A 20,850-nucleotide genomic window follows, 5' to 3' on the forward strand; every position below is an offset into this window, starting at 1 on the left:
CAAACACCATCCACCCTAGGTAGCAGGGTGAGTCAGTTCACTAGCCATTTATTTCTAACAGCTGAGATCCACAGAGCTAAGAAAATACATAAACTTACCCTAAAATGACTTTTTGAATTCTCTCAAATTTGGCTTTGAAGATTTCTTTCCACTGTGGGACAACTGCTGAACCACTGCTCTGAGAGCTACATCTTTAGGATACCAAGATTATTTTCTTTTACATTTTGGAGACCCAAAACACACCTTGATGCCCTTCATGAGACAATGCAAATGCACCCACAGCAGACCAGGTAACACCAACAGCTTTGAAAGCCAGCACGGGACAAAACGACCTGTATTAATCTGCCTTTCATATAACTGGCAATTAGCCCATCCATGTTTTTACATCTCTTCCACTTAAAATGAATACAGTTGCTAAAGAAGAAGGAAAATAATTTGACTTTCTAATTCTAAAGTACTTGTACAGCTTCTAAAATAACAACATATGTGGAGAGAAAATCATATCTAGCCATTGTTGGGTATCCTCAGTCAGCTTTGGCCCAGTTTCCTTTAATACCACGTAAGCTAAACATGCACTATCCTAATACTCATTAATCACGACACAAAGGAAACAACTGAATAAATGCTAGGTGACAAACTGCAAATACTCTTCGAAAAGAGCAAAGACACAAAGACAGTATTGTAAGTGAGAGTATCTGGGACTTCTACTAATTGGATTTTCAGCAATGCATGGATATGCCCTATTCATTTACAGAAATAATGGTGAGGACCACCAACACTATGTTTTTGTCTTTTTAATATTTCTATTGCAAGGTACATATAGGAATCTGTTCTCTGTTTTGCAATACACTTTTTCTCACTCTGCCCTGTAAAATACAAACACTCCCCTAAACATAAGACCACCGAAGACATAAATAATGCAGATGGTTAAACATAAACTGAGAAATAGCAGCAAAATTTCTGTCAGAATACGTTATCTGCAATAAACCTGGCAGAGCTCTATGAAGGCACAAAGTTACTAAGCCACACATTCACTTAATTTTACCCAAGTCTATTGGGAAAGTCACCCATGGGAGAATATTAATGGAAGTTTGTAATCGTATGGGGAAATGCAAGAGTAAGTGATAAGGAAGAGTAAATACTTTTATTGCCAAGCTGAACATGTAGCTGGTCTCAGTATCTCTGCAACTTTAGTTACAATCTTGAGGAGGAAGTAGTATGCAAGGTGGTGAATTTGCTGAGGACACAGAATTATTTAAGTTACACAAAATGAGAATGGAGTGGAATTCCAGGAGGATCTAATCAAAGTTGGTGATTGGGCAACATGATGGTAGATAAATTTTAATGAAGGTAGGCACGAGTCAATGCTTAGTAGGTAAAACTGTTTGCTTCAACTTTATACTTACTGATTAGCCAGCACATTTGGGGCAAATACACTAGCAAAGATGACAATATCGTCTACCTTTTTCTCAGTGTGATAAGAAAAGGTCACTGAAGAAACAGTTTTTCTGTGTGAGTATTGTTTATTTTTCTCTCCTCTCAGTGTCTGATGTCAATTTGTTCAGTATCTGTGATTCACGTGAAACAGTAGTCCAGCTTTTCAGGAGGAGAGCAGGGAAGAATAAAAATCCTGAGAATGTAAAAAGTTTAAGAGACATCCCTTTTTCTTCAGCTTTCTAAAATGTGTGGAAGGAACCAGATTGTGGAGAATAAAGCATTAGCTGGTGGCAATTAGGCGATTCCAAACTCACATGAAAGAAAAAAGTCTTATCAGCAATGGAGCTAATGCAGCCTGGTGCCTTGTGTCTTCTGGCTGGACCCTTTGGTGTCTAAGAGGGCTACTGCTTTTAATGAAGGTTTCTTCTGACTGGGACACCTCCATTGTTGTTCTCCCATAACGATTTCCTGCTATTAAAGATGACAAGCTCATTTTGCAAGCTTTTCCCTCAGTAAGATCTTGCCTCTCAGATGAGGTAAATTCCTCAAAAGTTGTAGAAGTTTAACTCTGACATTTCTGTACCTCTGATAAATTTGGTTGGATCTGGCCAACAGCAGTGCCACTGTTTGGCAATGGGACACACAGGGCAAAGAGGAGACAGACTGCATGGTCAGAGCAGACCCTTCCCAGACCTGAGCGATGCTGGTTCCTCAAGACTGGTCCAGGATATGTTACCCACCAAAATGCTGGTCAGATGTGTCAGCAAGTTACAGCCCCTTTCTATGGGGAACTTGAATGCAAGTGTCTCGCCAGGGCTGCTTGTAGTGCCAAGATTGACTGATTTACCTGAACAACAATAAGCAACAATGTCACCCTTGCTGGGACCAGACACGGACTGCTGCATATCAGGGCATGCACGACTTCCACAGAGTAGGTAATCCTATAGATAGTCCTGCTGGCAGAGGTAACAGATACTGGAAAACCTACTAGGGCTCATCCTGCTTTCACTCTCCAAACTCAACAATTTAGTCACAGCTGTACAAAGCACACGCTCCTGCTTCAGCTGGATACACTGCAAGTTTAGGTACCTATGAGGAATCCTCCCTTCAGGAAACTGGATGTGGCCTTTGGACATGCATCATTAACCGTACCACAGGTCATGTGGCAGAAGGCGTGCTCTACTACTCCCACACTGCAGAGAACAGCAGGTATAGCAAGAGACAATGCCTGAGCGTGTCTGCACTTTGTGCAGCTGCACACCAGGAAAAATCTGAAGAGGTACCATCATCATAAAGGAGGAAAGGAGCTGTGGCTCTGCCTGCCCCACAAGTGCCTGTTCGCTGGGGTGAGATTTGCAGAGAGGGACAAGAGGTGCGGATCTGAATTCAACATTGAATCATAGAATAATTTGGGTTGGAAGAGACCTTTAAAGGTCTTGTAGTCCAATCTCCCTGCAATGAGCAGGGACATCTTCAACCGGAGCAGGTTGCTCAGAGCCCTGTCCAACCTGACCTTGAATGTTTCTAAGGATGGGGTATCTACCACCTCTCTGGGCAACCTGGGCCAGTGGTTCACCACCCTCATTGTCAAAAATGTCTTCCTTATACCTAGTCGAAATCTACCTTCTTTTATTTTAAAACCATTACCCCTTGTCCTATAGCAACACCTCTGATGTCCTTCCCTGCAGATTCCCCTCCAAGGACAAGCAAGTTATTATCAGCCCCTATCAACAAGAGTCCTTACTGGGTCCAGTGTGTTCAGTGAGAAGCTCCTCATTTTTACAAGTACAACTTAAGAATGTATATACACTCCAAACTTCTCTGGTGATTTACATGGGTCTGTGGGTATTAGTTAGGCTGGAGCTCCACTGTTCTGAAAAAAGTTCCTGCCCTGGGCATCTTGTAGCATATTTTATGCTAGACCCAGGAACAAATAAAGTAAGAAAGGGAGTACAAGAAGAGATGTGTTACCAATTATTAACTATTTGCATCAACCAAAGCTTGGGAACATTAAAAAGGAAAAAAAAAAAAAAAAAAAGTCCAACACAATACTCAATACTCAAACCATGGGGTCTTAATGTCTTAACATAAAGTCCTTCAGTTCTTTCTCAGGTAAAGCCTCAAACCAACATCAACAGTGAGATTAACCTGAGAACACTGTTTGCCTGATTTCCTCTTGCCCCAGGATATACATCTTATAGAAACTCTGTGAACTAGGAAGCTGTAATCAGTACAAACACATTTTTATACTGAAATGGTATGAATGGGAAATGACAGGGTCAGGACTCTCTTCGCTTAGAGAACATGGTAACTCCTCAGTAGAGCAACCTATACCCGAAGGCGTAAAGAAAGGGTTACACAAAGAGGGTAAATACAACTACACTGGAGCCAATAGGGTTTTGACAAAAAGATATTGGAGCGAAATAGTAAAGCTTTCAAAAACATCTATTTTACAATAAATATTACATTACTTACATTTCCTCAGCTGAAATTTCTTGCTGTCTGTGCAAACATTTTCAGCCATTAATGGAAGTAAAGACACCACATGAAATATGGCAAATATCAGAATCTCAAGGATTTCATGCATAAAAAGTCCATCCCAGGAAGTAGCAGCTATCATTATTTTAGTCCTTTATTTACTATTTCCTAACTCAAAAATACCATGCTGCTATCTGGCACTCTCGAACTCCATGTTAACATCTTCATTCTTGTTATACATGCAGCTAGGAAGTAATCTGCTTAGCAACCAACACAAACATATCGCACCAGAAGAAAAGAAAGGTTACTTGACAAGCAAACTTGACTAGAAGCCAGCTAAAAGACCCAAAAGCACCTCAGTCAAACGTCTGTGTTTTCTGAATATACTATAAATTAATAAGAGGAACAGCAGGGACAGACTAAGTAAACAGTGATTTTGGGGCATACCCATGCAGGTGAGCCATTTCCCGTGCATACTGTCATTATGGCGTATAGACAGAACAAATGAGAAATAGTAGGTTCCTCGTGCAAATTTTCCACAGTGTTATCTAGGTAGCTGAAACAAATAGTTTGGCCTCGCCTGAGCCACCAGCAGCACTGTCCCCACAGCAGCGGGAGTGGGTGCTGAGCGCCTTCATCAAGAAGGTATCAGGTTGCCTGGCATGGCCAGATGCATGTGGCATGTGCTACATGAAATTAATAATTTCTGGCTTTAAAAAACATTCCTGTGGCTGTGTGAGCAACTGAATGCTATTGCATTTGGGGCATTCTGAATAAAAGCAAAGCAACAGAAGCGAAGGACCAGATTTAGGCATCTTTTGGAAAGCCAGACAGAGGAAAAGGAGAAGGGATTGATGGTACTGATGGAGCTTCTTGCTTCCTTTGAACCCTCAAAGACACTCAGTCTTTGAGGATGTGGGGTCAATCCTTCCAAAGCCATCCACATGCTACTTTAGCATAGCTTGCAGCCTGCGCACAGCAACAATTTTGCAAGATAGGCAAAAACATGTCCCCAAGCAAGCAGCTGCCCTAGCCAAGCATGTCCCTTTAGCCCACCAGAGCATGTTGTTGAGTTCAGCAAGGAATCATGGCCCTGGGCATGTTTTCCCACTGGATCCACACCTAGGACCTGTGAGAGCTTGGCCATTTTCTGCTGCCTGTCTTGTAGGGGAGCAGACAGCAGAAGAAAACACGTAGGAACCCTTCACTGCAGCAGAAAGGGCTGTGAGTCATCCTCCAGCTACTCTTCGGGCCAGTCACTGACAACATACCCTGACAATTTTATTCACACCACGTTGGAAGACCCAAGAGATTGTGTGGCACCACTTTGGGACATAAATACATGAAAACTCTCCTGAGAAGTAACAAGATTCAAACTCACTCTGAAAAATATGGCTGCAAACTTAAAAGAGGCTGGGGTACCTCCGATTAAAAAATAATTGCCAATGATGCAGCACAGTCAGAATGAAAAAAAAATCTTTTGGATTCCATTCTGACAAAAGACCAACACAGTAGTGACTCTAATGAGGTAGAAACATCTAGGAAGTCACTTACATAGGCTCCAAATGATCTATACCATGTAAGGCAGACCATATGCCCTGTTAGAATAAAAACATATACTTTAAAGGACAAATGACTCATGAAGAATTGGTTAAGCAGGATACATCGTGTGCAGGTACAGAAGGGCAGGATGCTGCTACTACAACCAACTCTCTGGGGAGGTATCACAGCCCAGTATCATCATCTGTACAGGGGGAAAAAAAGAGGATAAAAAATAGAAGATTTGGGGTGGCAGAATTGTGATCCAGTTTCTGAATATATTAAAATAGAAAATGCTGTATTCCACGAACTCTTCATACTCACAGAAATAATCTCTCCATTAATCTGCACTTGATTACAGTGACTGCTTTCATAACAAGAATAGCTGCATCTCTGATGCGATGTGTAGCAGAAGAAATAAAAGGTTCAGCCTTAAAGCACACCCAGCTAAAGATAGAGGACAAATTTTGGAAAGAACTACACATCATCCATGATGACAAACAGAAAGTTAACAGTGACAGAGTGGAAAGCAGCCAGATCAAAAGCAACCAATGTACATAGCTCATCTTTAAAGGTAAGAGATGGCATCAGAATTTAAGGTATGAATGGATCATAGCTGACTCAATACAGAGTAGCAGTTCAGTAAATATATCTGTACTAGTCACTTTCTTTCTTTGTACAAGATAAAAGAAGAAAAGAAACCAAAACCTTCAAATTATAGAAACAACTTACTGGGCAAAAATTATTTTCTTCTGCTCCAAGCCAGCCAGAAACCACCACCAGGAAATCAAGCCTTTCACAGCCTTCCACTAGGAAGCAGACAGACAACTTATTTTGGATACACTTCATTTTTCAAATGATCCTTGCAAAGATTTCACAGTCATTGCTTAAAACAGACATGAAACCCTGGGCATGGGGTAATGGTAAATCCTACCTATTGTATCACAGAGCTGGAAGAGAGAAATGGGGCAGATTGACATGGGTTTGGTGTGCGTGAACCCATGGCAGATGTAACATGGCCCTTCAGGCTGCCACACTGCCAGCACTCTGGGAGGCAAGGGAGTCTGGGGGGCCTAAAACCAGCAGCTACTTCAGGATGAGGCATGTAGCTCTGCACCCTTCTCTGACCATACTCAGATAGCTCTTGTGTCGCTCATGCGTCGTGGAGCTCACACACATTGCATTGCAAGCACCAGAGTCTGTGTATCTGAATTCCTGAATCCTTGAGATGAGATTCGTCAGTGCAATCACAGGTGTCCAAATGCCGTTTTTAGACGTCTTAATGCACCTGAGGCATCTGCATGGCATTGCAGACATTGTATGGGCAAACAAGGCTGAGGGGATCCCTTGGGCTCTTGAAGGCAGCACCAGAAACCTACAGTCACACAACTGATTCTTCTTTGTGCATTCACCCAGGCACTATCCTTCGTTATGTGTTCAATACAGCTCATCTACCTCATTTGTGATAGGAATCTTTCTTTTGACAAAAAACACCCCCCGCAAAATCTGCCACAATGAAAAGGTATGTTTATTCCCAGATGAGAATAAACTGTCCCTTAGTCAAGGCCACCCTATCCAAAGAAGTCCTTTCCCAATCAGGCCTTCTCAGACAATCCTTAGACAGACCTGGGCAGGTGGGTGCAAGCGCTGAACTTTCCAACTTCATTTTACAGGATAAACATGTCATTTTAATGCCTCTGACAAAGCCATGCTTCATTGAGTGCATGAGCAGCATCCTGTCCCTGGCACTTACAGGCAGAGCTCCAAGACACTGTAGGTTCATGGCCCTGATTTTTGTTTGTGGTACTTTTAAGGACAGAGCTTGGTGGTATGGAGGTCCTGTTTATATTTCAGCTAGTTTGGAGACCAAGATGTAAGATGGCAGTTTTTAATGACCTTTGTGCTGGAGCAAGCTGCCCAAGGCCCTTGCAAGAGGAGGGCCTGCACTTGCATTTATTCTGATCACACTATGACTAACTACAGAGGGTGTGTGGAGGAGATGACTGTCTCTGAGTAAAGAAAAACCCATGAGCAGACTGAGCTGGTCCAATTAATCAAGAGTACCCTGCTCTACCTGTGGTTTTTGAGTTAGACCCTAGGAAAAAGTGATAGTTTATCTGTATGCAAATATACTCACAGTTTCACTCTACTTTTTTCTCCATAAGAACTCTCCATCCTAGTGCAGTTATTTGCAAACTACCTTAAAGGGCTCATTCACTGCCAAAGCCTACTTATACAATAAGAAAAAAGGTTTCTTTGCTCTTGATAAAAGAAATACACTCAAGACTGGATGACAGTGCATGATTTTTGTGCTACGCAAGGCGACTCAGTGCCCTCTCAGAAGGCTTTCAACTCCAGAGGTGAGAGTATTACATGACAGCAAGGACTGCTGGACTGGCCTGTAGTCAAAGGAGAATCTCAAGTGACATACCCACAGTGGGATGGGAGGAGGATGATGGGATGTGTCTTCACAGGAGGAAATACTTGAGGGCAACATTTGGGACAGGTGTACCCTTATTACAGCTGCACCCTACAGCAGCTTGCAATAGGCAAACACAGATCATGGTGGGCTTTCCAAGATCTACCTGCAGTGCCATGACTCAGTCCAGCATGACAAGCTGCAGTGGGGACCTGGAAAAGAGCATTTTGCTTCTCTAGAAATCACTTCTGTGCACCATGCAAAGTCTTAGGTATGTGATAATTAGCAGCTGTCATTGGTTATGCTGCTTCTAGAAAGGATCATCTTCCATCTGCCGATGAGGTGAGCCCAGAATTCCTATCACCTGATAAAGGCAGAGCTCCTTCAGCTGTTTAGGCAACCAGCATCACACTACTGCCAAGGTTGCTCTGGGGGTGATGTTCCCTTTTTCATCTCCCCCAGCAGCAGCTTGGGACACTTGCTTGGCACAGAAAGCATCAGTGCTCAGTGGACCCAGGCACACGGGTGAGTGCCGTGTTGGGTCCCAAAGTGTGTATGAGGCAGGTAAACAGGGTAATGGTGTAAGTAATGGAACAGCTTTTTAAGGAAACAGCAACGGGTTTGAGGATGGACAGAAACCCTTACACTGCTGCCGCAGGCATGCAGTGCTGCTGTGCAGGGCACCTCTCAGAAATGCTCTGAAAGGATGCTTGCAATTAAATTGCTTAGATGGCAAATAATCAGTCCAACTGACTGGACTATCGTAGGCAGAACCAAACAGTAAATTGGACTTTTTTACTGCATTCTTTCATTTTAACTACCAAAGGTATCATTTGAAACATAGAGAAGGAACACATAACATGACAGTCTCTCTAAAGACAAATTGTTTAGAGGCAAGATATTAAAATATTGACAGCTGTTGGTAAATATGTATATATTTTTGCCAGTAACAGATAATTTTTAACAGCCTAATACAGTGTTTTTTATGATGACTAAGATTGGTACATTCATACCAGTAAATACACCTCTATTGCTTCAGAAGGAATAATTGCTCAGCATTATATCATTTCATATATAATAATTTCTTCCTCCCTCCCTGGAACAGAAATAGTTCATAGGTAAGAGTACTACTGGGTCATACCAGGGGTTCCTAGCTAGTGTAACATAATAAAGCATAAAGACTGCAACTACCCTGAAATGCAGTTTAAACCACGTTAAGACCACCACTGCACCTCGAAGTAAGGAGAAGCATTTGCTTTCTTCTGTACTATAGAGAAGATTTACATTCAAAGAAACTATTGTTTGAGTTAAAAACTTCTAGGCAACCTCCAATCTGTTTCTTTGTCATAGTATCTGATATCACTGAAAGTTTCAGTACACACATTCCCCAGTAACTACGATACATTTAAAACATCTTTTAAGGGCAGAGCTCACCATTGCAGTGTGCAACGCAGGGCTGTGCACCCGCCGCAGAGCTTCTGGCTGGAGAACACCATTTCCTTAGGTCGCAAGCAATGCTCATTAGCACTTGCAAAGTCCTCAGTATGTTTACAGGGTTCAAAAATTATTTGGATTAATAAAACCCAAATCAACTCCCGCACATGGCATTGCAGAGCACAACTGGGTCACTAGATCTCCAGTGTGTGGATTCTTAAGTCATTGTAAGTGCATGTTTAAGAGATTAAGTAGCGCTATCTAAGGATTCAAAAGGATTTTAAATGCTGAGATATTTATCAGATCAAATACATATATATATCTCAATTGTTTTCCGTGATGGGTTAAACACATGCAAAATCCTTCCCTAATGTACCTTCAGCTACTGTTCAAAATGAGGTAGTCTAACAAATGTATTTAGGACAATGAAAAAAAAAAAATCCATGTGTGGAAATGGGACCAAAGGCTTTATTCAGAATCCTTTGAAGAAATGCCTCCTGTGTTTTTTAATCAATCAGCAGTGTGCTGGTACAAGTGTTGCATGTTCATAAAGCTATATTAGTATGCCCTTTCTTGCACTGGGGTCCCTCTGGCATTGGATAGGTTAAGCAATTGCTGGTATTAAATTAGCACACTGATTTCCACTGGTAAGAAAGTTCCTGAGTCTTAAATTACAGTTAACATTTCTAATAGAGCCAAGGAGAAAATGAATAAATGAACTCTTACAAAAAAACAACAAAAAGTAAACATGTCTAAGCAATTGCAAAGATATGATGTATAGATCAGCTGAATAATGATTAGAATATTTTTAAACCACAGAGGTAAGTACATGTTTACTCAGTGTAGCTTTTTTTTTCAGAAAACAGCATATGCTAAGGAGAAGGCTGAACGTATTAGTGTACCCACTACAGCACAATAATTAAGGAGAAATATATCTGCTGTAATTGCAGCTCATGCTGGGCAACTTCTCCTGGAACCTCATTTTAGAGCTACTTATATTTTTACTTTATTGGGTTGGTAAAGTGAGCTTGGCTGGAGCAAGCAGAATATGCTCTCTCTCCTTTTTTACAATGCCATGGTTTTCTTCACTAATCCATCACTAAAAGGCACAAACAAATTTACTGTGAATACAGCTCAGAGAGAACCTGGATGCCCACCTCCACTTATGGAAAGTTTTGAAGGTGACAGCAAAGAGGATAAAACACTTTTAAATGTGTCATGCCCTCAACCTGTGAGAGACTGGAGCCTGTAGGAGTTCAGATGGGTTAAAGCCATACCAAGAGCAGCCAGCACATAAATACAAGAGGCATTACTACATCTCACCCTTTGCAAGAAAAAGGATCACTTCCTGGGGGCAGTCCAGATTTTTTAGTGATGCTGTGTGGTGTATTTCATTAATGAAAGGGTTGCACATAGTGTGTTTGCCAAGGGAGACCATTCTTCACAGGAACACAGGGAGTTGTGGTCTCGGGTCCTCTTCCTGGCTATGCCATTTCCCTGCTGGGTAGCCCTGGGCAAGTCATGTCAGCTCTGAAAGGTTTAATGTTCCTGTCTTTGTAGGGAATTGGTGATTGACTTCCATTATGAAAAATTTTACAAAGTGGGGTTTATATTAGCTCTCTATAACTAGTCCAGGTTTGGGAATCACACTCAGACCCAGCAGAAAAAGTTGAAAGATGAGGAATAGAAAATTATCAGAGGTCTTTGAAAGTAAGGCCTAGGAAAAAGCTGATGCACTTGGACTGACTCATTTCTACAGAAGGAAAATGAGATGGGACATGGCAACAGTCTTCAAATATGTACTAGGCAGAAACAATTCTCTGCATGTGTATTGGGCAGAAATAATCCTCTGCATCCTTTGCAGATACAACAAGAAACAAGTATGAACTCCTACAAGAGAAATGTAGGTTAAACATAATTAATTATTTTCAAAAAGTACAAAAAGAATAAGCTTCCTTGGCAAGCTCCATCTTTTAAATATGTTACAAACAACAGTAGAGGAAAATCTGCCCCAAATCATGCAAGTATACCTGATGATGCTTCAGGACAAGGACATCTCACCATGCTGCTCTGTTTTCAATGATCCTATGTCTCTGATCTCCCTGGGAAAGCTCTGTGAAATGCCTTACATATATTAATTATAATTTCTTAATTGAAAAAGTATCTGTTACCAAATATGATCCTTTCTGGCTGTATTCTGGCTATATAGACTTTTACTTGTGCACCATAATATAATACACATTAGGACCACGTTTCTAGTTCCGTGTTTTGTGGTCTGTATGAAAGTGCCTTTAATGCCTAACTTCCCTCTTCATTATTCTTTGATTAGCTTGTTCTAATTTCCCCGCAATTAACATGACACAGTTCTCTCTTTTCCTTACGCAGAGTCAACAGGGAGGCATCCTGGCTGCTGGTTTTGTAAAAAAGTCACCCATAAGATTAACTGAGCTCCAAGAAACTGCTTCATAAATTTGAATACTTTGATATGATAAATGCCAACGCCAACTTTCCAGAGATGAAGGAGTACATGTACTTCACTGCTGAGACATGTCCATGCAAGTTCTCCCTCAGCTCAGGAAGTCTGGAGGGGACATAGTTGCGTCTCATAAAGGCATAAATGTGCCTAAAACCTTCCCCAAGGAAGCAGAGCTTTGTTCCACTGGAGATGAGAACAAGTGGCTAAATGTGGTATTTGTGTCCAAACACTTCAAACATGGTCCTGAAGCATTATCATGCTCCCCTGGCATGGTTTAGGAAAACCATCTCTTCCAGCACATCATTCCCACAGCTGGTGGTCATTTTCCCTGTTGTGCTCCCAGGAAGCTCATCTCTGGGTCTCTCAGACCAGCCATCCTGGAACGGGTCCAGAGGGCTGGAGGTACATGGTCTCCAAATATCCCACATAAACCTTCTTCCAATATGCTCTGAGATGGCTCATGTGAGAAATGTGGCACATTCACACATTCCTCACTTCTTCTTTCCACACGGCAGTGATAGAAACACTTGCCTGCCACCCAACAGTTTTCTGAAAGAAAACCAGCTGATGTACACATTTTTCACCAACACCTTTCAATAGAAACTTCTTTAGAAGTATCAATATATTAACCTGCACTTAGAGCAAATAAATTGACTGAACAGTTTTGTCCACTGAAAATAAAGGCTTCTGTGTCTAGCTATACCATGCGACACAGCAAGGATGAAATCTATCATCACACTCCACCACGTCAGCCAGCAATAAAGTGCAGGGCGATCTCTACGGAGTCAGTGGAGCTGGAACTACCACCACCATATGGAGAAGCTCTCCATATTTCAGATAACCGGAGTTCTTTATGCAGCTGTAAAAAAAGTTACCCTTCAAGTGGCTACTAATCTATTACGGGTTTGTTTGGGTTTTTAATTAACAGAAGTGAGATATTTGCAAATGTAAGTTGCTTACTATCTGCTATTGCTGGAGTTCCCACTTGCAATCACAGTGGAAACACCTTGTTCCCAAGTCTCCTGAATGATACAGATTCCCAGCTGGTGCTGCAGCACAGCCTGTTGGAGACCTCTCCTTCTAAGGTACGTGGCACGGAATAGTCCCCATGAAGCCAACTAAAGAAATTATTCATGTTAATATGAGTGCAAGCGATCCTTAAGCCCTTAATTACTCCCTGTACTTTTAGTGTTTAATTCCTATTCACCGCTCTGAGATCTTGGAGAGTCTGCCTTGAAACTCCGTGCTGCAAACCTCCATGGCTCACGAACAGCTTGGGAGCCCTGATGTGGGTGGGTGCCAGGGCCACCCCCAGCTAAGCCATCCCTTCATATCTTTCAGCGCCCACAGATTGCTCTGAAACTTTTTATACCCTTTTATCCGTTTCCTTTGAATCACTACCAGAAAAATTGCTTAATCTCCAGCACAATACTGCAAAGATAGAAGGGAAATGTAAAACCTAAAGACCCTAGCCCTTACCAGATGAACTGTAAACTGTCATTTGTTACCATATCTTTGCTCAAATGTTGCCAGACTTGGAAAATTTGAAATCTGCTAAGCAGAATCTAGATTGTTGAGCATCAAAAGGCCAATGTCAGCTGTGGCTTATTTATCTCCAGGTCTGCAAACTAATGCTAAAGAGAAGTTGAATTTAAATAAATGTATTCTAAGGTTAACCAAAATACTGTAAATAACATATCACTTGACACACAGGAATATACACTATCTACCACAGGACATAAAACACACTAAGTGCTGTACCAGCCTAGCTTTCAGGGGTTTATTTTACTGCACAATGCTTCTACATCTCAGTTTTGACTCTCGAGGCACATTTGTATTAATATCATCAGGTCCAATACCAAGCCAAGGACAGGGATCGAGAAAGTTGAGAGCGCTCGGTTCACAGCTGCGCTCCTGCTCGCAGCAGGACCCCCAGCTTCAGGGCACTGCAGCTGCACAAGATGTAACGTCAGAAGATACCTGCAGCCAGCGAGCATGGCTCCTTGTCCCTGGCCATCACCGGCAACGGAAGCACATCAGCGGCTTGTTAGCCACGGGGAGAATTTATGCACGCTCAGAGACCACGGGGCTAATTTGATTGAGCGAGTTATCCACCACAATCAGTTTGTTCAGCCCTAGCTGCCAGTGTGAGATGCCAGCACAGCTAGTCTGGCTCCAAGGTGAGACAGGGCATTATTTCAAGCAGTGGGATGACCTTGTGATGGAGACGGAAGCTGCAAAAAGTTCAGAAGGCTGAGTATGGAGAAAGCCCTGACATCTTTACAATCCACCTGGCGGAAAACATTTAAAAACTCCGGTGGAGCTCACTTCCCCCCAAAACTTCCCTCTAAAATACCTTTACAATGAGGTAAAGTTTCAAGCAAGCGGGCAGTAGTTTCCTGGAAGCATTATCAAAGCTAATCACATATACATTTCATTAGTTAATTACAAACTGCAAATGAGCAGGGCGAAGCTTTGTGCCTGCTGTAGTGAAAGCAAACGTTATAACAATTCTTATTTAGTGCCAGTCTTCCAAATCACATGCACCACGAGGAGCATGCATGCTGCCATGCAAGTGATGGACAGCACCAATAAGACAGGGAGTCCCTTGTCTAAAGGCATGAGACAAACCAGCAAAACAGAGATAGTGGACAGGCATTATGAAACGAAACACTAATTGAATGACCACATTTTTAAAACTGTTAAAGTAGAATCATAGAATCATTAAGGTTGGAAAAGACCTTTCAGATCATCAAGCCCAACCATCAACCCAACACCACCATGCCCACTAAACCATGTCCCGAAGTGCCACATCCACATGTTTTTTGAATAATTCCAGTGATGGGTGACTCCACCAGCTCCCTGGGCAGTCTGTTCCAATGCTTGACCACTCTCTCAGTAAAGACATTTTTCCTAATATCCAATCTAAACCCCCCCTGGCGCAACTTGAGGCCATTTCCTCTTGTCCTATCACTAGTTACTTGGGAGAAAAGACGAACACCCATGTCACCACAACCCCCTTTCAGGTAGTTGTAGAGAGCAATAAGGTTTCCCCTCAGCCTCCTCTTCTCCAGACTGAACAACCCCAGTTCCCTCAGCCACTCCTCAGAAGACTTGTGCTCCAGACCCCTCACCAGCTTCATTGCCTTTCTTTGGACTCCAGGAACTCAACATCCTTCTTGTAGTGAGGGGCCCAAAACTGAACACAGTATTCAGGGTGCGGCCTCACCAGTGCCAAGTATAGGGAACATATGGGACAATTACTCCAAATATATGGCCAAATGGGAAAGGGACAAGTCATAAATGGACGACTGCAGAAATCAGAGAATCACTGTTGATGATCACAGAGAAAAAGTGGATGAAGGAGAAGCTCTGTGCAGACAGCTATCAGCGCATAAGTAGCATTAAGAAGCAAAGCTAGTACCTAATCATTCCTCTGATATAGAAATATTTCTCATGTGGAAAAAATAATAGTAGGAAACCAGCACTTCCATCAATAGTGGCTAAATACCTATTGCCCAAATCAGCAGTGTGTGAATACAAACGAGAGGCATTTACCTTCTATTACTGCATGGCTTCTGTCACGTCAAGCTGCTAGAGAAAACTGTCCTCCCATGGGCCAAGGACCTGCAATGTTTCGTCCTCACCAGAGCTGGACATGATGTTGCTGCTTTGCTTCACCTCTGCCCAGACAGCAGTGGAGAAGCACTTCCCACAGCCCCCCCGCTAAGGGCAAAAACCAGCATACGACAACTGGTGAGACACCAGTTAGGGAAAGGTTTGCCATCCATCCAAACCAGTTTAAAAAAAAAAAAAAGACATGGTTACAGAACTGTGGGCTCCATGAAAACGCTGATCTGTTTTAAAATGTACCAATCTTTGATGTTTTAGACTGGTTTTACTAGTTTTTTTAACACAATAGCTGGCATGCCCTGAAGTGGGGAATACCAAATTAATCCTAGCTGCAAATTGTTCACCCTGACGGTCCGTAGTTTAATCTTCTGACTGTGACTGATAGCAAGCTTATATCACTTAGCGAGCTGCTCGGGGGCTTTGTTCAATTAATCTGAATTTTTTATCTGCAGATACTTTTGATTTGCACAACAGGTAGATGACAGTTCAGGAGTGCACACATTCCCCGAAGCTTCCCACCATCACAACTGAGCTCCAGTGCAGGACTCTTGGTTAGTCATGCATAATTCAGTACATTTCTTAGAGCAACTATCACTTTGACAAAGGAGTGGGACTGAATTGTGTGAATAAGGTAGAATTTCTTAGCATCAGCTTTTTCCTTTTACATTTTCATGCATCTTATTTTCAGGTTTAAGCTTTTTTAAACTACATCTTAGAGATTTTTAGAATATACTAACTATTAACGTGCTTGGAAGGCATACAGAGACCATGACGCTACCTCTTATTCTCCTTACTTTCCCACACAGCTTGACAGTGTACAGGCCTGTTCTGTATCTAAATTTACAAGCTGTGACAAGTGATAAATATCCTAATTCTAAAAAGCTATTGTGTACCTCTGAGACAATTAAAATTCCTTAGATACCTAGATGCAGTACATAATACATTTAGTCAACATTAGAACATGTCAGAGAAGGAATGTTTTATCCCAGGACACATCCAAGCATCTAAAAATAGACCTTCAGTTTAAATAAGAGTATTGTAGTAGTGGTCACTGGGAAATCCCCTTTCCTCAGATTACAAAAATAATATTAATTCCTAGATCATCTCATGCTGTGCAGTAAGAACTGAGTAGAAGAGTTTATAAAAAGCACCAAATAAATTATATATTGGGTTTTTTTAGAAGAAAAATACTGGTTAAAAGTGATGCATTTTTAGTTCTTTCATCTAACCCACGAAAGTCATACCACACACTTCAGGGCTTGGACTCAGTTCTGGCCCACCCTAATCCATCCCTAGCAGCAGGAAAAGAGAATACAAGGGTTTCCCATAAATAGTCCAGGCTTGGTCATAAGACATTTTGATCAAGACAAGACATTTTATTCAAAATATATCATTCCTCACTCAGTTTTGCTTAGTTTTCTCTGGAGGTTGTACATACCCTTCCAGGAATGGCTGGCAGGAAGACAGTGTAACTGTAATGTGTGATAGAAAGAAAGTTAACCACTGACTAAATATAAATATTAAGCTATCACAGCATCTGAAATGTACACTATTTTTGAGATGCAAAGCAGTGGTAGGAAACAACTCATTCCTTCGTTTCCTATATTCCTTCTCTACTTTTAGTGGTGAGGTAGAAGGGTGTCTCCCAATTCTTCTTTGCCAATTAGAAGTTATTTTCTTTCTTTGTGGTAGCTTAATTAAGGAATATCATGTAATTTGTCTTCTTTGAGAAGACTACTTTAAAAAAAAAAAAAAAAGAGAGAAGACTGATGTCATGTTCAGCTTGAGAAAGGTTCATAACACGCAAGAACTAACTGATCTAGGCTCGTTTTGTGTCACCAAGGCCCACTGTGCAGAATTAGTGTTGCTGGTGGTTGCTGCTGGCATCAGTCCACCAGCCAGCCAGTGTAGGCACCATCTCTGCTGAGTTTTGGACAGCAACGCCTACCTTTTTAGATAGGAACACACACCATGGAGCACCTAATAGCCCAATTCAAAAGGTGTGCGCTAAAATAACACAGTTGCCTTATGACTGCCTGGTGAATCCACACGCAGCAAGAGATGGGCCCCGTTCTGAGATGGACTTCACCAACGCGCAAGCAGACGTCGAGGTTTGTATGGGAACGCTGACGGCTGTTCTGGCAAGGTCCAGTTCACATCTGTGAATCAGAGCACTTTACTCTCTCATCCTAGATGCTCATATTTCTGCGTATTTCTGACTGTGTAGCCTTCTATGGGCATAGCGATGGTAACTTAAAGTGCACAAAACCATATCGGCAGTCCATGAAGTTGGGAACAGCATAAATTAAAGACTTAGACCATGTAGCCCAGCTTAACTGACTCCTTACCACAAGGAACAGAGAGTCAGGGCTTGTTTGCAAATCACAGTTCACCTCGATCAGCAGTCACTTTCTCCTCCAACCACACCAACCCCACAGGTGGACCCTTAAAGCTCCCACATGGGAGGCATGCTACCATTTCTCAGGCTCACGTCCCAGGGATTGAATGTTTGCTAGCCGCTGATGCTGCTCTTGCTGATGTCTGATGTGCCAATAGCCTACAGTTTGTGATAACTCCCACTCAGGAGGAAAATACTGTGCAATTGTTTCAATTTTATTCAGTTTAGTGTTCTTGGTTGGAGAGTCTCAGTTTGTCTTTTTTCTGCCAGTGCTGGTTTTACTTACTTCAGACCTCAGTCAGTTTTCTTCTAGCATTTAAATTAACTTTGGAAATTCCAAACTGAAATCCTGTGGTCTCGCACCTGCCACAAGACAAAGAACCACAACATTTTGAGCTGGTTACAGCCTCACGTAATCTTACCCAGGCCTCTAGAGACTGTCAGGCAGCAAGCTGGAAGGAAAAGCTCTTTAAGCTGCAATTTTCAAGTTCTTGGTTCACAACTAACAGACTTGTGGCAACACTGCAAGGCGCAAAAGATGCTGTTTCTACTTTTTATTGCAGATATTCTCAAGAGCACCTGGAAGACTTACATAAATGACCTCAATTTTAACCTGTTTGGACTAGATTAGTGTGATGGAAAAAATGTCATGGGTGAGGTTCCAGTCCAACCTCTACATGGGAAAAGTTTCTCCTCTATAAATAGCGCCTCGCTCTTTTGGCTGTAACACTTTTCTCACTACTAAATTAGAATTCACAAGTCTTCTGCAGGATTCATAATGGGATCAAAGATTACAAACTTCTTTGAAGTTTTTCTTCCTTTGCTCCACTGTTAATACATACCTGCACTAATCCACCACAGTTCTCCTAAACTAATCAGTCACTCTCTCCCACCAAAAGGGACAAGTATACATGCTTTTTTCAAATCCCCATTTATTTGTGTTCATTATCCACACTTCATTTTGCAAGGGCATAACATTTTGCTAATTGATTTTTCATGAACTGTAAAGAGGCCAGCTCTGTTTTCTGAAACCTTTTGGTCTAAATGCGATTTACCGGTAATACTTACAGTACTTATAACTTTGGTCCTGTTTATTGCTAGCAAGGCACACAGTGGATTGAACTGTGTGCATAACAGATTCGTAATATTTCACCTTTGATAATAGCTATTAATAATATGATTGCAATGAGATCATCGCAGACTCACTTTTTTAATTTGGTCTTTCTTGGAAGAGATCAAAGAAACACTGAACCTCAAGGTTATTTGCCTCTTGTTTAGGAAAACAAGCTAACAGCCTCATTGACACTAAGCAGAAATTACACAAGGGAAAATATAATTTCAAAAACCCTTTAAAAACTTCCACAATTCAAAACTGTGACATAGGTATTTCTTTGTCTCACTCTGACTCAAAATTGGCTCATAATTACCATATCAAACTTCTTGTATCTTTAAATTAATGCTCATTTTTGGGGAAAAAAGCTATCGTTGGAAAAAAGTCTATTATCGTAGATTTTGTAATGATTTTTGTTATTCACAGTAATTGGTTCAACTGGGCACCTGTTTTGACTCATGGATTTTAATGAAGGACCAGAGTCCCTCACTGCTCACTGGCTCCAACCTCATGGACAATATAAAATGCAAAATTGAACCAGATGCCATATGCAGTGCTTTTTGGAGATAGATCTTTATGGATTTGAATGCATCTAGATTGCCACAAGCTTGAATTTCAGAAAGCACAGAAACTGGATGAAGTCAACAAAATACCCGGGTGAGAGGTCTCTCCAGTGATAAGCCCTACAGTTAGACATCCAGAATTAACCCTTTCTAAATATTGATTTATAAATTGTAATGAGATGCACGAGAGGGACATGCTGAAGAGGAAAGTTTCTCAAAAGTCCTGCAGGGTCATACTTCATTAGTGGGAGACTATGAAGTTTTTAACTGTGATTCCATTAGAAGGCAGAGTAGTCCAGAATGGAGGAAAAAAAAAAGGAAAAAAAAAGGAAGAAAAAAAAGAAAGAAAGAAATTTTAGCAAATAAAAAAAAGAAAAAGAGAAATGGAAGAGCTCTCACTTCTTCAAAGCTTTATTTCTTAATTTTTCTTTGGGCTAAATTAAGAGATTAATCCATTCTGATGAATGTCCGGAGGGTTCACTTCTAAACTAGTCTTTCCTCCCTCATCAGATAGAATAGGAAGATTAGAGTATGAAAAAGAGACAATTTATAGAGAGTTTTCTGGTCTTCAGAAGGGTTTTAATTTGGATGTGACAGATATGTTCCAGCTGCTGCTTGCCTTCATATTTTCAAAAGGACATTTTAAGTGCTCCTGCTCCAAGTGCTGTGTGTCCCCAGAAAGACGCGTGCTGTGCTTGCCCCCGTTACAGGCTCCAGATGGCCGTGGCTTTTCCTCAGACTTTGAAAGTCACACTCCAGCAGCAGCTCTCTTCTAGCCCTGGCTGCAGCGGGGACCAGCCTCCTGTCCCTCTCACATCCCTATGACAGGGGATTCCCTTCAGGCTCCTTGAAGACTAGACATTTTAGAAAATGTGATTTAAAGACTGAAAAAATAGTTATTTTAGAAATGGCTTCGCTGATTCCTTTGTATCGCCCTAAGAAGTGAGTGAAGTCCATTATACTGCAATAAAAAAAGTAGACATGATCTCCTATTCACCAGGGCAGAACAAAACCAGCCACAGTATATCTTTAAAAAAAAGAAGTGGCTGATGAAACAGGCCGGTATAGGGGTACCTAAGCAGGCTGCCAACTGTAGCTACATTCACGAGACTCGTCACTGAATCAACATCTGCCCACAGAGTCAGAGAGAGATAGTTAGGGTGTCTGTGATGGGAATAACCTACTTGTGGGGCGATGAATTACCTTCTCCAGTGAAACTGGAGCAGTCTGGACTGCTTTTTGCCCTCTGCAGATTAAACACTAAGAGTCACAGTGACTAAATTAGGTGCTCTTAATCAGTCAAATAATCCAGTATGGAAGTGGGCCAGGAAAGAGGATTTGTCACTATCCATTTCTTCCTTG

The 20,850-nt window shown here is 41.7% G+C and overlaps 1 protein-coding gene across 1 annotated transcript in view; it reads right to left on the reverse strand.

Annotated features, from left to right (window-relative positions):
- MTUS2 (microtubule associated scaffold protein 2) overlaps window positions 1-20,850 on the reverse strand; it is a gene marked incomplete at both ends in the record, with an annotated part of 209,258 nt that overhangs the window by 162,467 nt on the left and 25,941 nt on the right. The gene's annotated exons all lie outside the window — the stretch shown is intronic.

This window comes from Phaethon aethereus (genome assembly GCF_964289735.1).
Source record: "Phaethon aethereus genome assembly, chromosome: 1".
Classification (NCBI taxonomy): Eukaryota; Metazoa; Chordata; class Aves; order Phaethontiformes; family Phaethontidae; genus Phaethon; species Phaethon aethereus.